The 16,737-nt window shown below is 42.1% G+C and overlaps 1 non-coding gene across 1 annotated transcript; it reads left to right on the top strand.

Moving 5' to 3' along the window:
- The first annotated feature begins 5,452 nt into the window (after positions 1–5,452).
- On the top strand, positions 5,453–5,559 carry LOC130019459 (U6 spliceosomal RNA). Its single transcript, XR_008791788.1, has one exon. It is a non-coding gene; the product is annotated as a U6 spliceosomal RNA (small nuclear RNA).
- Positions 5,560–16,737: the final 11,178 nt, after the last annotated feature.

Raw genomic sequence — 16,737 nt, 5'->3', positions numbered from 1 at the left:
TAAGCAAATTTCATGACTTCATTTTTCTAACAGCTGCATAGTATTCCATTGTGCATATGTGCCATAGTTTCTTTATCTATTAGCAAATTGTTCTTGTGCACTCAGATTTTTTCCTGATTTGGGCTATGGTGAACAATGCTGCAATGAACAGAGCAGTGCAGATGGTGTTTCTGCTGAATTGGTCAATGGTTGGAACTAATCACAAGTGTGTGTGGGACTGAGGGTAGGTAAGATAGAGAAGAGATGGGTATGACAATAATAGTTGGGAATTATCATGCTGGACAAGAACTAAATATTAAAAGTAGGTAAAGGAATATTCTTGATAATCTTTCAGCATCAATATTGAAAACCACAATTCCGAAAAGGAGAGAGAGAGGAGGCAGGCAGGGGTGGGGGGGTTGGGGGTGATGGGAGGAAATCTGGAGACACTGGTACTTGGAAATGTACACAGGTGGAGGGACAGGTGTTGGAATACTGTATGATTGAAATTCTATCACAAACAGCTTTGGAAGGGTCTGTCTCAGTGATTCAATTAAAAAGTTAAAAATAAATAAATAAATTTTTAAAAAGAAAAAAATTTAAACTTTATTTTTAAGTGCATTGGAGAACCATTGAGTTGTTTAATCTAGTTTGTTATGTTGTTTTATAAAGGTTAAGTTGGCCGCTGGATTGCAATATGGAGTAGGCAAGTGTGGAAATGCAGATAAATCAGAAAACTCAGAATAATCCAAATACTAAATGATGGATGATTGTTGGATTGGTGAGAATAATGGGAATGAAGATGTAAAAATGTCAAGAACAAACATTGGTTTCTTTGGTTTTGGTTTGAGCAACTGTAGGGTAGAAGAGTTATTTATTGAAATGGGATAAAGTGGGACTTTATTTAAGCCCCACATGTATGATGTGGGACTTAAACAGCAGTCTTAATACTGTTAATCTTATTTTTTTAGTTAAAATATGTAGGTAATACTGTAGTATAAATTAAATAAAGGGATTTATGTGAAAAAAAAACCCCAGTAAACTGGATTGGGAGACATAGTACAGAGGTTAAGGTGCTTGCCTTGCCTGCAGCTGACCCCAGTTCAATCCCCAGTACCACATATGGTCCCCCAAGCATTTCCAGGAGTGATCCTTGTGCACAGAGCCAAAAGTTAGAACTAAGTAAGCCTGGATATGGCACCCAAACAAAACAAGAACATCCTTTAAAAACAACAATACATATATAATTTTTATGTCATGAATTCATACATTTTAAGTTTATAGTTTAATGACTCTGGCAAACATATAGAACAGTTTCAAAATTCTTCAATCACTTAAAAAATTTCCTTATGTTTTCTTGCAATCAGTACCAACTCCCACCTTCAGTCCTCAGTAACCACTGACATGCTTTTTTATCTCCAGTGTGTCTTTTTTTGATATTTCATATAAGCAGCATCAGTCAACCTTTAGTTTTATGTGTGTGATGACTTTGAGTTAATTTAATGATTTTAAGTTTTTTTCACATACATTTCAGTACTTTATTTTCCAGTTTGCAGAATATCAGTTTCTTGAATGAACAGGTCACTTTTTTTTCTTTTTGGGTCACAACCCACTATGCTCAGGGGTTATTCCTGGTTCTGCACTCAGGAATCACTCCTGGTGGTGCTCAGGGAACATTATGGTATGCTGGGAATTGAACTCGGGTTGGCCGCGTGCAAGGCAAATGCCCTATCCACTGTGCTATTGCTCCAGTCCCAAACAGGTCACTTTTAAAGACAAAAAAAAAATCATGAATAACTTTATAATCCACAGTGACTAAATGAAATTTGAAGACAACTCATTGAGTAAATAAAATTTCAAAACAAAACAAAACATCTCTTTATTAATTAGCAAGTTGGATTATTTCCAATATGGACCTACTCGGAATACAAATCCTGCTGTAGACTAATCTTTCCATTTTTTCTGGGAAGATACTTAATGCTTATATAGTTGGTTATTACATGTTTTCTACCAATTTTTTTTCCAAAGGAATATTTTCATGTTACAGCTCTTCCAGCAAAATATGAGACTTCCAGTTTTATCCTCACCAGTTCTTGGAACTGCCAGTTTAATTAAGTCAGTAATTTGAGTCTGTAACAGTTTTTATTTGCTTTGTCCTAATTATTAATTCTCATACAATTTTGCCACTCTAATTTTCTTAGTTTCACCTCATTGGGTTTTCAATAACTATTTATGTATCATGGACATAACTTCTTTATCAGATATGTTTTGCAAAATACCTTTTCTCTGTCTACTGTGTATATTTTCATATTCTTATATCTTTTGAAAAACAAGAATTTAACATTTTGATTAACTGAATTTTACCCATTTTTTTAGTTTCAATTTTTTTTCTAAAGAAGACATATAGTTGGCTGGCAGGCATATGAAAAAAGTGATAATTATCATTAATTATGATACTACAAATCAAAATAATAATGAAATACCATACCAATGAGAAAGACATATGTAAAAAATAAACTATAAAAAAAACGGCTGATAGTGGCAATGTGGAGAACAAGAACTCTCATTCACTGTGAGTGAGAAAATAAACACAGGTCTATCTTCTATGAAAAATGATGTAGAAATGTCTCCAAAAATCAAAATTAGAATTGCCATCTAAGTCAGCAGTTTTACAGCACTTTTAAATACCAATTCCAAGGCTAAAAAAAAAGCACAGTAATTTGAAAAGATAACACACATCTATGTTCGTTGAAGACTATTTACAATAGCCAAGATCTAGAAACAACCCAAGTGTCTGATGATTGATGACTGAATAAAGAAATTTTGACGTATATAGAAAATGGAATGCTAATCTGCAGTAAGAAAAATTGAAATCTCTCCTTTAACTCAACAAATATGGAATTAGAGTGTATTAAGATGAACACAATAAGTCAGAAGGAGAAGGACAAATATGGGCAGATCCCATTTATGTGTAGTGTGTAATGAAACAAAGCCAGGGGATCTTCAATATCCAACGAAACAAACCCTTAGACCCAGATGAACTCAGGTGGTAGTGAGCAAGGTGGAATATAAATGTGGATAATGACTAAAGCATGTTGACATTTTCATGGTAGTTGTAGCATGGTAACACTGTGTCCCACAGCGGTAGGGCATTTGCCTTGCACGTAGCCAACATGGCCGACCCGAGTTCGATTCCTCCGCCCCTCTCGGAGAGCCTGGCAAGCTACTGAGAGTATCTCGCCCGCACGGCAGAGCCTGTCAAGCTACTCGTGACGTATTCGATATGCCAAACGCAGTAACAACAAAGTCTCCAATGGAGACGTTACTGGGCCCGCTCGAGCAAATCAATGAAAAGCATTTATACATACACCTGAAAATTAATTACATGGGGCTGAAGAGATAGTTCAGGTGTTAAAGCACTAGCCTTGTACACAGCTGATAAGGGTTCTATCCCAAGCACTGAATATGGTCCCTTTAACTCTGAGGAACCCTTTAACATTGCATATGGTCCCTTTGACACTGAGGATTGATCCCCGAGCCAGAACCACGAGGATACCCTGAGCACAGAGCCAGGAGTAAGCACTGAGCATCACCGGGTGTGGTCCCCAAACAAAGCAAAGCAAAACCCAACCAAAAACTCTTTGCTTTTTAGTTTAATTTTGTTTTGTTTGGGGCCATCCCTGCTGGTGCTCAGGGGCCACTCCTATTTTTAAGCTGGGAGGTTGCTCCTGGAGATGCTGAGGGACCTCCAGGTCAGGGCTCAAAACCAGACCTCCTGCATACAAAGAATGTGCTTAGGCCATTGAGCTCTCTCTGACCCTACGCTCTAAAATGTTTTATGCCCCAGTGTATTTTTTAACATTCCAAACAATTTAGACCAACAGTAGAGGTTGGAGAAAACAGTCTATTCTAGTGCAAAGACATGCAAGGCGAAGCTGATACTGGCTATTATGACCACTGAGTTAACTAAAGATTAGAGAAAGTATAAGGAGACCTATTCATGGGCAGCTTCCCTTGGTAGCACATGTAGAATAGAGAAGCAGAGATTGGCCCCTACTTTCCTTTGCAGATGATTCTATAAAGGGAACCTGTGGTGGAATGGGATTTTCAAAATAAAATCTATTAATATTTATTATGATTTTTATTATTAGAATCATGATATTTTATAGTTGAAAGAGATGGCGAGGATATTCTGGTATAAAATCTCCATTTAAATTTTGATCTCTGGAAATTTCAGAAACATCATATATATCTCATAAATATTTATAATCACCAAATTATTATCTTAAGTTCCCAAAATGTTTCCACTTGAATAAACTGTAATTTAAAAAATATATACAAACCCTACTCTTTTGATTAAAATATTATACTCTGTACTTTAAAATACATAAAAATTGATTTCTTACCTTTAATTTTTATTGATTGAGATTCTGTAGTTTACAATACTAGTTTTTTTGTTGTTGGTTTTTGTTTGTTTGCTTGGTTTTATTTATTTTTTTTTCTTTGCTTTTTGAGTCACACCCAGTGATGCTCAGGGCTTACTCCTGGCTCTGCATTCAGGAATTATTCCTGGGGTTGCTCGAGAGACCAAAAAGGATGCCGGCCGCATGTGTACCCTGGGTACTATCGCCCTGTCCCCTCCAATACTGTTAATAATGGTCTTTCATGCACAACATGGAGTAGAACTGTTAAGTCTGAGCCCATAGTCTCTTCCACCCAGAGGCCAGAGCACAACGCTGAGGTGCAAGTCACCCACCCTAAGAGAATCCAAAATGGGAGCTTAGCCAGGCCTCGTGTGATGTCTAGACACTGCATAAAGGCTTGTTTCCCCGTCCTGCTTCCGTGGGGATAACCACAAAGGGTGCAACTTGGCCCACTCTCAGTGTCACAGGCTTTACATGTTGGTAAATGAGTCATCCACATGGCTCAGGCTAGACTACTAGCGAGAAAACCCATCCTGACACCCGACCAGATTCTCTGAGTCCTTCCAGTTCCCTGTCTGTGTTTCTTAAACATGGCTCGCCTCCAGGGTCTGAGTCAAGCTGCCTCTGTCACCAGTCACACACATCACTGCTGGATCTCAGATGCCGGGAAACTGGCAACTTCCTGTGTTTGAGGGAATCCTCAAGATGGCACACACTCAGTGATTCACTGGAAGAATCCATGAAATGCCACATCCACGTGTATGCCTGGCTAAAGTCCACCACAACAGAATGACACAGGGCAAGATCACTGTGAGAAAAATGACACAGATAAGATCAGGAGAGAAAGGACGTTGGTAGAGCTTGGCCTTCTGCTTCCAGTAAGGAAATGCATGGCTCCTCTATCCAGCATAAAAATTCAGCAAAGCATGTGCAACATTTTGGGCCTGCAAAGACATTTACCGCTCAAGCTTTTGCCAATCTCTAGTCAATCCTGTCCAATCAAAACTGCAAGAAATTACTCAGCATATACCTGTAACATAGACAAGATTGTGCTTCCTTTGGCAGCGCATATACTGAAATTGGAACAATACAGAGAAGATTAGCCTGGCCCCTGAACAAGGATGACATGCAAATTCGTGAAGCGTTCCATACTTTTCAATGGCCACTCAGTACCTCTATTGCAAACCACAACACCCAAAAGGAGAGAGGGAACAAAAGGGAATGCCCTGCCACAGAGGCGGGGTGGTGGTGGGGAAGTGGTGGGAGGGATACTGAGATCATTGGTGATGGAGAATGGGCACTGGTGGGGGGTTGAGTACTCAATCATTGTATGACTGAAATGCAAGCATGGAAGTTTGTAAGTCTGTAACTGTACCTCATGATGATTCACTAAATATATATATATATTTAGTACATATATATAGTACATATATATATATATACACACACACACACAATTGTTTGCCTTAGCCTAAGCACAATGCACCTGCTTTATCAGTGAGGGAGTGGGTCAAGTGCCAAATTTCCAAGCACTGGCCTTCCACCAACCTTATGTTTATGCCCTATTCAAGACAGCAGGCTCCCACCAGCCTTGCTGCCTCTGTTTCCACTTCATATCTACCCACCCTGGAATGCCTTTCTTTCCTGTCTGTGTGGCCTTGTGGGGGAAAGAAATGTTTCTCTTAGTGAAAAAAATTGCTTTCTAGTTAGTAAAACCGGGCTTCGACTCCAGTTTAAGAATGATCACAGCTCTGAGCATTTATTTGAACTCTACCACATTGTGAACTCTGTTTTATCAGAAGTATTAACTAAAACTGATCACCCTAAGAAGACTTAAAGTCACCACAGGCCAAAGAGCTACAGTGGTTTTCACTCAGACATTTAAAATAAGAAGGTGTGTATATAAAGGGGAGTTTGATAGAAGGCCAACAAGGTTCTGCGGTCTACCTTACTCTGTGATGGTGTGCAAGGGGAATCACTTTAAAAAGGCCTGGGAAAGAGCTGAATATTTCTGCAGGGCAGAAGTGCAGGTGATCATGTAGTGAACAAAATGGGCAAAAAGCCCTAAGTCGTGAGCTTTATAAGACAGTGTGTGCAGAAAAACAAGCAGAATAAGTAGGACAAGGTGACGCTGTGCCTCTGTTAGAGATGGGGGTTTCTCCAGGCTGAGGTGGATTCCGGAACCAGGAGCTGCCAATGTATGTGAGCCTTCCTTATGTGGAATTAACAGCTTCTTGTTCCTTCTGGGACATATCATATCCTGTGATGCAAAAAATAATTTGTGCAGTCCTATAGAGAGAGCTGCCTTGTTAACTCCTGTGAGACTTTTCTGTGAAAAATGAAGTTCTTTTCTGTGAAAAATGAAGTTCTTGGGGAATTCAGGGTGTAAAGTCACAGGTACACTGTTTTCTTTTTCCCAGCAGAGGGATGTGTGCGCACATGCACGTGTGTGTGTGTGTCTGTGTGTGTGTCTCTGTGTGTGTGTGTGTGTGTGCAGTTACAGAGTGCTCGGGCACAACCTTATGTGTTCTTCACACCAACATAAAATTTACCTGCAACTCTGCCATTAGCGATATCGCTCCAGTCTTCCTATCTTAGCTTTCTCATACTCTTTCAAAAAGTAGAATTGAGGGCAGCAGATGGAGAGACAGCACAGCAGGTAGGGTGCTTGCCTTACACATGACCAACCTAGGTTCTATCCCCGGCATTCCATATGGTCCCTTAAGTACCCCATATGGTTCCCCAAGCCCCGCCAGGAGTGACCCATAAGTGCAGAGCTAGAAGTAAGCCCTAAGCACTGCCAGCTGTGATTAAAAAAATAAAAAGTAGATCAATAGTACTGGGGACCCAGCGTGTGGCTCGGCAGTGCTTGCTGTGTTTCATGTGTGATGTCCTGGGTTTGATCCTTGGCCCCTCCCAACAGACTGCATTGACAGAGTTTACAGAAGAGATAACTCAACAAATGCAAAACAGATGGTTGTTTCAGAAGCAACTTTCTGGGTTCCTGCTAAGACCTAAATACTCAACAGCTGACAGTACTTAATACACAAAAAAGAACGGATGAGACATAGTAACTTTTATCAGTCCTGGCTTGAGGCAAGAAGGGAGCTCAAGGGACTGGAGATTATATTTCGCATATAGTAGTTCTGTTTTGAACTACTATGGGGTGTAGACCCATAACCAAAGTAGAACAGAAAGCAAACAAAATTCACGACTATATTTGAATTTCATTTCATTTCATTTCATCATCCTGTTAGTCGTCGATTGCCTCGAGCAGGCCCCAGTAACGTCTCTTTCATCCTAGCCCTGAGATTATATTCACGGCTCTTTAGGAGAATGAGACCCATCATTGTTACTGGTATTTGGCATATTTGGTAGGCCACGGGGAGTTTGCCAGACTCTGCCCTGTGGGCAGGCTACATTCGATAGCCTGCAAGTTTGTCCAAAGTAGGAATGAGATAATAAGATGTCATAAAGAAAAGTTCTGATAAGATGTCGCGCGGCCAAGACTCAGAGACTATATTTGAATTATGAAGAAAAAAAACCCTCAACAGAAATAATGAAAAACAGTTTAGTCATCTGGTTCAGTCACAAATAGAGTAATCAACGTTCAGATATTACCATCTCACAAACTGAGCTTTCCATGAAGGGGAGGTTGGGAGAGAAATGATGGGGCAGGGGCTGGAAAGAGTTCACTCTGGTGGAAGGTGTGGTGCTGCAACATTGTAGCAGGAAACCTTACCATTAACAATATTGTAAATAACAGTGGCTCAAATACAAATTTGTTTGTGTGGAGCCATGCCTGGCTGGCTATGCTCAGGGCTTACTACTGGCTCTGTGCTCAGGGTTCACTCCTGGCAGGGCTCAGGGGAACATATGTAGTACTGGGGACCAAACCTGTGTGTCTGGCACAAAGCAAATACCTTCCCCATTGTACTTTCCCCATTGTAATGTCTCTTCGGGCCCCCAAAGACTGTTTTTCAAAAAATCTTCCTTGGACTATGAATGAGTGTTAGAAGAGAAAGCCTCACATGTGTGGGGGCCTGGGCTCAATCTAAAGCACCGTTAAAAAATTGAACACAGGGCCGGAGCGATAGTAGAGCAGGTAAGGCGGTTCAAACTGGGTATGATCTCCAGCATCCCCTATGGTCCCCTGAGCACAACCAGGAGTGATCCCTGAGCGCAGAGGCAGGAGTCACCCCTGCGCATCACTGGGTGTGACCCCAAAACAAAACAAAATAAAATAAATTCCCCTTTCTTTTTGTTAGAGTATTTATTTATTTGGGGCTGGAGCGATAGCACAGCGGGTAGGGCGTTTGCCTTGCGCAGCCAACATGGCCGACCCGAGTTCGATTCCTCCGCCCCTCCCGGAGAGCCCGGCAAGCTACTGAGAGTATCTCGCCCGCACGGCAGAGCCTGGCAAGCTCCCCATGACGTATTCGATATGCCAGACACAGTAACAACGATGGAGACGTTACTGGGCCCGCTCGAGCAAATCGATGAACAACGGGAGGACAGTGACAGTGACAGTGCTTTATTTATTTATTTATTTATTTATTTATTTATCTACTTACTTTTATTGACTCAACCGTGAGATACAGTTACAAAGTTTTCATGGTTGAGATTCAGCCATACAATGATCGAACACCCATCCCTCCACCAGTGCACATTTTCCACCATCTATGAACCCAGTCTCTCCACCTCCATCCCAATCTTCACCCAGCCTCTCCGGCAGACAGTTTCCTCCATACTCTCCACTTTGGGGACATTATGTTTTGCCCAAAATTTCCCACAACCATTAAAGCCTGCCTGCCAGGGGTAGATGATAGATAATTTATTTTCCATTGCTCTTTTTGAATATCATGAGGCACATTGTGGGTGTGACATGCAGGCCACAGAGTGAGCGGAGAGCCGGGGAGTGAGAGACCAGCACCTCTGCTGCCATGCATCTTGGATATTCAGGCCTTGAACCTGCATACCTGGGCCTTGCTTGTGGAAGCTCTTGGTCACTGGGATTTCATCTGGAGTAGACAGGGAGACTGCACCCTCTTCATCTGGGATGCCCCAGTGAAATTGGCTCGGTATAAGACCCGGAGGGATCTCTGGTGCTATGTGCCTTCTAGGACTTGCTGCTGTGTCTCTGGACCAAGGCTGTTGTTGCCTGTTAGAGTATTTATTAAAAACAAGTTGACCCTCCCCACGAGGAGGGTGCCCAAGGAGTTAGCTCTAAAGGTTCAGGTAAAAGTCTTTGAAACACCAGCTCCATGTTTAAAACATGGCACCAAAGTGTTTCATCTGGCCTTGACACATGAAAACAAACAATAGTGTGTTTGTTTAGAAACCATACCTATCTGATAATTCAGTGATGGTTACTTAATCTTGGAGCTAAGATCACTTAAAAATGTTAGCATTGTGGTTTAAAGGCAGACTGGCAACATCACCACTGCCCCCAGAGTATAGGAAGGAGAAGGAAAGAAATCGAGTAGGGAACAAGAAGAGACCCATGCAATGGGGGGTGAGAGGGGTCAAGGACATTCAGGTCTATCAATGGTGTCAAGACCTAAACTTTACCATCCAAACTTCAAAAGACAAGATGACAGGCTGGGGTGAGGGTTGGGAGGGAAAATGAAACTGGTAGTGGGACTGGTGCTGGAGCACTGTATTCCTGAAAGCCAGATATAAATAACATTGTAAATCATGGTGCTTTAATAAATTAGAATTTTTTAAAAATATATTGTCATTGTGATAAAACGTGCAGTTAATTTTATTGGCACAAAATTATTTTTACTTTGGAAATTACTTCTAAATAGTATAAAACAGGCATTGATTTAAATAGCATTACAAAAATATTCCCCATAACTGTTTCTTTTTCTATCAAAGATGTCATATAGATGTCAAGGGTAGAGAGAAAAAGAAAGCCTGGACACTATTGGTAACAAGCTCTGTTAAAAACAGAATCAAGATTTCTCAGAATATTAAAAATAGATATACCGGACCCCATGACAGGCTGTTTCATTTGGAGCAACCAAGAGAGGGGTGGGCGAGCCCCTTCCTGCCCCAACAGAGTCAGCTCCAACAGCCGAAAACCTCCAGAACTCAACTACCTCCAGGCTCACGGCCAATCTCCACAGACTGGACGGGCCTCACCCATGAAGGAATCTATTCCTGGACATCTCATACTTTACACCCTCAATATACCAAGAGTAGCACACCACAGTTGATGGGGTTTTACAGTAGAAGGCAACTAATCTTAAGGGGAAATATATATTACATATATATTTATATATACACACAGATAACAATATAAACACACAAGGCTCAACCTTGAATAACATGTTGCTAATCTCTCACTAATGGCTCCTGGGTGAAACTCAACAATTGTCACACACTTTCTTCTGAGAAACCTTTTTTTTGTTTGTTTGTTTGTTTCATTTTTAGTAGATAACAATATATTTTAGTAGATAACATAACATCTTTTAGTAGATAACATAACATATTTTGCATAACAAGCAATGCAAAATAAATTACTTTGGTTCTGATTTGGGGTGGGGTTTGAGGTTCAGGTTGAAAATATGGTGGTGGAAAGGTATAACGGTGGTGGGATTGGCGTTCGAATATTAAATGTAATCAAATATTGTGAACAACTTTATAAAAATAAGAAAAAATGTTTAAAAAATAGATATACCATACAATCCAGCAATTCTATTCCTGAATAAGCATCCAAGGAACACACACACACACACACACACACACACACACACACACACACACGCTATGAATTTCAAAAGATTTCTGCATACCAGTCACCGGAGCAATGTTTACAACAACCAAGACATGGGAACAACCCAGGTGCCGCATGACAAGATAAATAGTAGATAAGTACCACACAGTGCCAGTCAGCTCAGAGGAAAGATGGAGCAGATTATTCCTTTCAGTGCTCACCCGGGACTGTATGTGTTTTGGAGGCTAGAACTTGGGTTGGCTGCAGGCAAGACAGACACCCTGCCCATTTTGTTAACTCTCTGAGATGCCAATCGTGGATGCTTTGGGGATCAATGGGTGCAGTGAATCAAGGTGAGCATTCCCTGGAGTTAGAAGTACCAGTTCTCATGTGTGACTGCACAGCAAAATCACCTGGGGAGCATCCAAAAAACTGCTCAACTTTATTATTTTTTTTTTCTTTTTGGGTCACACCTGGTGATGCACAGGGGTCACTCCTGGCTCATGCACTCAGGTATTACTCCTGGCGGTGCTCGGGGGACCATATGGGATGCTGGGAATAGAACCTGTGTTGGTCGCCTGCAAGGCAAATGCCCTACCCACTGTGCTATCGCTCCAGGCCCTCAACTTTAATTTTAATGCTCATCTCTGCCCTTTCATGGATCTGATGGAACTGATGACCCAGCGCTGGGATTCTTTTGCAAAACTCTTTTAAGCAGTTCTATGTACAGCAAAGCTTGAGAACTTGGCATGGACGGATTCAAAATGACATGCGAGCCTGCACGGATTCCACAGGAAGAAGGAGCTCTAACTAAAACCACAGTATCTCAGCTCTCTGTTGACTCACCAGGTCTGATGACAGCGTTCAGCTCGAGAAGTCCAGGCCTGCCAATTCCCACTGCTCCCTTGGGCTCCTCCCAGACACACTCTTGTACATTTCTCTGCTCTTCTGTCCGGCTCCCTTTCAAGTGATTGAGGACGTGCATCTGTTCAGAATTAGGAGCAAATATCTTCCCCCTTTCAAAAGAAAATAAAGTGACATGACTGCCTCTATGAGAATGATCAAGGAAATCAATCTCAGGGTCTAAACCAGAAAGAAAACTCCAGAAAGCCACTCAATAATTCTTTGTGCACTCAGGGCCAACACTTATGGGTCACACCAATGGGAAACAGGACAGCTCAAGTACAGGGGAAACAATAGCAGGTTTCGATGGGGGAAATCACATGACAATGAACCAGTTCCTTAAAGGAAGCAGAGGGGAGATTGGCTGTCACGCATATGCATCATATTTGTTCTGTATGATATGTATCCTAAACAGAATACTCTAATATTCTTTAAGCTTAATCCTCTTATTCCATCAGTTTTTAAATTTAGTTTTTTAGATAAATTTTTATTTCAATACTTTCTATTGGCATGTACCACAGCAGTTTCTTGGTTGTAGGATAACATTGCTTTGTCCTTTCTCCCTTGCCACAAGGAGCTTAGGTTTATCGGGTCACACCCATCAAAGTGCTCCCGAGTCACTCCCATTCTTTTGTTTATCTGTAACCACTTCTCTATACTCTCTTCCCCAACCTGTTAATCAGCTTTTTTTCCAATCAGATTCTGTTAATTTATAAGGTCAGATCTTTCTAGGACACTGAACTTTGTATTATAAGTCAATATTGCCTTTTTCCTCTCCTTATGTCTTTTGAATAGTTTACTTTAAGGCAATGTCCTTTTGTATAGACACAAGAAGACAATATTTTGCTTTTGCAACTTGGAATTTAATTGGCTTCGAATATTATTCATTCCTGGGCATCAGCTTTCTCAACTTAAGCCTCAGTTGCCCTCACTTCCTAGCACCCCCCAAAACAGGGTCTCAACGAGGGACTGGATGGAACTAGGGCAAACGGTAAGCTATGTGCTACCCTGGCATCGAGATGGGCCTGACCAAAGTGCCACAATTCTTAACTATAAGAGTTTGATCATGGACAAATGCTGTCATGATCCAAAAAGTGATAACTAGATTTGGACCCTGCTAGGGTTAGGAATGATTAATCTGGCCCAAGCGCTGTAGTCTGAGTCTGTGGCAAGATGTTCCCAGGAGAGTTGCCCTACAAGCCTCAATGGTATCTCTTACTGTGTCCATACAAAAATAACTAGTATTAAGATATTGATAGATTATTGGATTAAGGAAAAGAGAAAAACACCTTAAGGGGTATTTTGCCCTTGGGCAGTCAGGAAGGGCTTTGGAATACCTCTTAGGTGGTGTTCCCTTTGAATCTGGTGGGCCCACAGGAAGGGCTTTCCTATGTTGATTTTGCTACCTGATTGGGTGCAGTGTCAGCCCAGAGGGCTGGGGAGTTGGAGAGACAGGAGTAAATGGAGAGAGGATGGAAGTAAAATGCAACTAAGACCAACCAGCCTGGCTCACATTTCCTCCTTCCTTTTTTCCTTGGCCATCCACACACAGTGGCTCTAGAGCACTGAACACGGGTGGTGAGATAGAGCCATCCAGAGAGCCCGCAAAAACACAACCTTCAGCCTGCGTAGATTTTACAGCTGGTATGGGTGCGGGAGAGAAAATAGAAATGCTCTGTGATCTTTCTTTTCCTTTTCTCTTTATTTTAAGCACCGTGATTAACAATACTGTCAGTGGTAGGGTTTCTTTTCTTTTTTTTCTTTCTTCTTTTTTTTTTTTTTTTTTTTTGCTTTTTTTGGGTTACATTCGATGAGGCTCAGGGATTACTCCTGGCTCTGCACTCAGGAATTACTTCTGGCAGTGTTTGGGGCACCATATGGGATGTAGGGGATTGAACCTGGATCAGCCTCGGGCAAAGCAAATGCCCCACCTGCTGTACGATTACTCCTGCCATAATGGTAGGATTTCATGCAGAAAAGTGTTCCAGCTGTCCACCTGCCTTCACCATCATCCCAGGGTCCTCCCCTCATGATTTCATCCCTCCCATCCCCCCAAGGTCAGTCTCTTTCTGCAGACCAGGTCTCTTTTTTTTTGTTGTTGCCTTTGGGCATTTGCTATGCTCTTAGTATGATTATTTATATCCCAGATATTGAGAGAATTCTGTAACTGTCCCTCTGCTTCTAACTTTACTCTGCATGATATTCTCCAGGGTCATTAACACAAAACAAATGGTATGATTTTTTTTTCTCCTTTCCTTATAGCCAAGTAGCATTCCACTGTGTACAGGTACCATCGTTTCTTCTCAAAAAAACTAATATTGCATTTCCCTATAATCCAGCAATTTCACTTCTTATCATCTATCCCATAGGCCCAAAAACTCTGGAAAATACATTTGCACTACCATGTTCACTGTAGCATTATTTACAATAACCAAAATCTGGAAACAACTCAACTGTCCAAGAATGGGATGAATGAATAAAGAAACTGGTAAATATAAGCAGTGGAATCTTCCCTTAATTTAAGTGTATGTGTGTGTGTGTGTGTGTGTGTGTGTGTGTTAAAGAGATGAAAAAAGAGGATATCCTTTTGTTGGTAGAAACATTCAGCCTGAGGAATGTGGGAGAATTGGTTAAGTCAACTGTTGAAGTCTTTCTAAAGTAGTTGGTCTCACATCTCTGAAGAAGACAGATGGGTGGCCAATAGGCACATGAAAAAGTGCTCATCATCTCTTATTATCAGGGGAATCCAAATCAAATTGACAATGAGACATCATCTCCTAGTGAAATAAGTCAGAGGGAGGAGGACACACAGCAGGTGATCTTCCTTCATCTGTGGTATAGAGGCTAAGCCAGGGAGTGGGTAATATCTAACCATAACCAACCCCTGGTCTTTGATCACGGAACTGAGGTGATCAAGCCATAGTGAGATGGATGAAACTGCTAGTGGGGAAAGAAATGACTTAAAGATAGTGGTGAACCACCTTGGATACTCCGGGGGGTGGTGAAATGGTGAACTACAATCATTACATAGATCAAAAACATAAACTTAACACAACTGTAACTATGTTACCTCAACTACAATAACAAAGAAGATTAAAAGAAATCACCAATGGGAACAGCTGGCATTGACTGGAAAGTTCTGAAAATAAATTGTGCTATGGCTGTCTACAATAGTGTGAGGTTAATGCACTGAATAACAGCATTAAGAGTAGATAAAAAAAGAGCAGTTAAGATGCTATTTTATTATTATTATTTATATTTCAAGATCACGATCATGATCATCCTGTTGTTCGTCGATTGCCTCGAGCAGGCACCAGTAATGTCTCCTTCTTCCTAGCCCTGAGATTTTAAAAGAGCAATATTCAATGCTCTTTCAGGGCTAGAAGAATGAGACCCATCATTGTTACTGGTATTTGGCATATTGAGTAGGACACGGGAAGTTTGCCTGACTCTGCTGTGTGGGCAGGATACTTTTGGTAGCCTACCGGTTCGGGTTCTCCAAAGTAAAAACAAGATAATAAAATGTCGCGCAGCCACAAATGTGGCCGTGCACTTCCTGGAGCTGCATTTTATAGTCTCTGGGTCTTGGCCGTTGAAGGGATCACCTGGCGCCGGCAGCAGCTGGTGGGTGTAACGCCTACCTTCTGGAAGATGGGGAATCTGGGTGGAGAAAGCCCAGTCTCATCTGAGCAGGCTTGGAGATCTCAGCTCCGGGACCCGCATGCCTGGGTTCCTCTGCCGGTTCATTCATGCGTTAGGCTTATCCGGATGTGTGGAGAGTGGTTTCAGCATGGCTGTGGCTGGTTCTGGAGGTCTTTGGCTGCCGGGGCTCTGCTCGGGCCGGGAAAGAAACTCAACCCGCCCCCCCCCCCCCAGGGGCCCGGGTGAGGACAGCCAGGCATGGGGGCAGGAGTCTCTGCATATTTCCAGATGTCACTACAAAACAAAAGAAATAAGGCACAGAGCAGCTGGGTGACGAATTTTGGGGGCTAAGCAGAGCCCGTGTTCCCTAGCACTCACATTTGCAAGGCGAAGACCCCTAGTAGCTCTGTACTACTCAGGGCTCAGTTCAGTAGTTGGGGACTCCAGGGCAGAGGGATGATGAGTGCTGGACAGATTGAATTTCAAAGAAATAAATCTCAGGAAAGGAAAAAGGTCTTTGGAAGCAGCCGATCCTCCTCAGCTCCACAGGCTACTGAGGGAAGAGGAGGACGCGTCTTGCTCAGGAGCTCAAGGACTGAGCAGATGCTTCACCTTGGGCACTTCGCTGCAGAGCATTGCCAGGATGAGGCAACGTGGTTCTGGCACTGGCGCGCCCCCTGGCGGAGCATCAGGCTCTTCGCAAGAAGTCCTTCTGGTGGTCCATGACGCGGATGGACCTGCAGAAGCAGCGCACCTTGGAATTGCAGCGCATCTAGGAATTGCAGAGCCTCCCAGCTCTGCGGGGGAGTTTAAGAGGCAGCCAGGAAGCTGTACCCAGACTTAAAACAAGCACTCTTTGAAACTTCTTAAGTGAAAGAGCAAACACACATAAAAATGGCAAGTGCCAAAATGTTCGTCCTTTACTGGACTAAAGTAACTTCCCTGTCACTTATTTCAAATGAGAATATTAATATTGCTAACAATACCTCTTTCCCTTTTGTTTTCTTTTGTTTTTGGGCCCCCCTGGCTGTGCTCAGGCCTTACTCCTGATGGTGCTGGGAGTGAATG

The sequence above is a fragment of the Sorex fumeus genome, unplaced genomic scaffold (genome assembly GCF_029834395.1).
Source record: "Sorex fumeus unplaced genomic scaffold, SorFum_2.1 ptg000008l, whole genome shotgun sequence".
Lineage (NCBI taxonomy): Eukaryota > Metazoa > Chordata > Mammalia > Eulipotyphla > Soricidae > Sorex > Sorex fumeus.
This window is presented reverse-complemented; position numbering and strand designations above follow the sequence as displayed.